The sequence below is a fragment of the Chiloscyllium plagiosum genome, chromosome 41, assembly GCF_004010195.1.
Source record: "Chiloscyllium plagiosum isolate BGI_BamShark_2017 chromosome 41, ASM401019v2, whole genome shotgun sequence".
Classification (NCBI taxonomy): Eukaryota; Metazoa; Chordata; class Chondrichthyes; order Orectolobiformes; family Hemiscylliidae; genus Chiloscyllium; species Chiloscyllium plagiosum.
This window is the reverse complement of record NC_057750.1, coordinates 5,809,507-5,810,075: the sequence shown is the minus strand read 5'-3', so window position 1 is coordinate 5,810,075 and position 569 is coordinate 5,809,507. Positions and strand designations below refer to the sequence as shown.

The following is a 569-nucleotide window of genomic DNA, read 5'->3' as shown; positions in this document are numbered from 1 at the left end:
AGGCCAACAATGCCCACACCCATGAATGAATAAAGGTAAGAGAAGTTTAGCCTAACTTATTTTCTGGGATATCAATATCAGAATTTATAGTTTACTCTATATCCCTTCCCATGCATTAATAAAAGTTTATGTGGCTGTGATGCTGATGCATCTGAAACCAAAAATAGAAAACAAGTGATTGAAAAGGACTCCAAATACATGTCACGGACACTCTGCGGAACCGAAAATGCAGCTGAGTTGGTGGAGGAGGATTTTCTTTGTGGTACCTGGTGCGGGGCGGAAGTGGCCGGGAAAGCGCGGGGTCGCAGCGGATACCGAGGGGCGGAAGTTGTGTGCGCGGCCGGACTCAAGGGGGAGGAGAGGAGAAGAGAAAAGATGGCGGAGTGTTGGTAGCGCTTCACTCCAGGTAAACGCTGCTGGGGCGGGGGGACTGGAAGGAGAGGCACCTCACCGACAAGGGGTGAGAGCAGCACGGAAAGTGAGGCCGGAGGCTGACGGGGAATTGGGAATGGATCGGTGGTGTCGGGCAAGGAGGAGGGGGGCGGGGAAAGAATGCGATGGGGGAGGGG

General features: G+C 53.1%; 1 protein-coding gene across 7 annotated transcripts in view; it reads left to right on the top strand.

Moving 5' to 3' along the window:
* The first annotated feature begins 308 nt into the window (after window positions 1–308).
* LOC122542785 (CLK4-associating serine/arginine rich protein) overlaps window positions 309–569 on the top strand; it is a 63,687-nt gene continuing 63,426 nt past the window's right edge. For 3 of the 7 annotated variants that reach the window (XR_006309864.1, XM_043680828.1, XM_043680827.1), the window contains exon 1: window positions 309–406. The gene's annotated coding sequence lies outside the window, so the exon portion shown is untranslated. Of the gene's footprint in view, window positions 479–569 lie in introns of all 7 variants that reach the window. The other 4 variants (XM_043680831.1, XM_043680830.1, XM_043680832.1 and 1 more) reach the window with 2 other exon arrangements.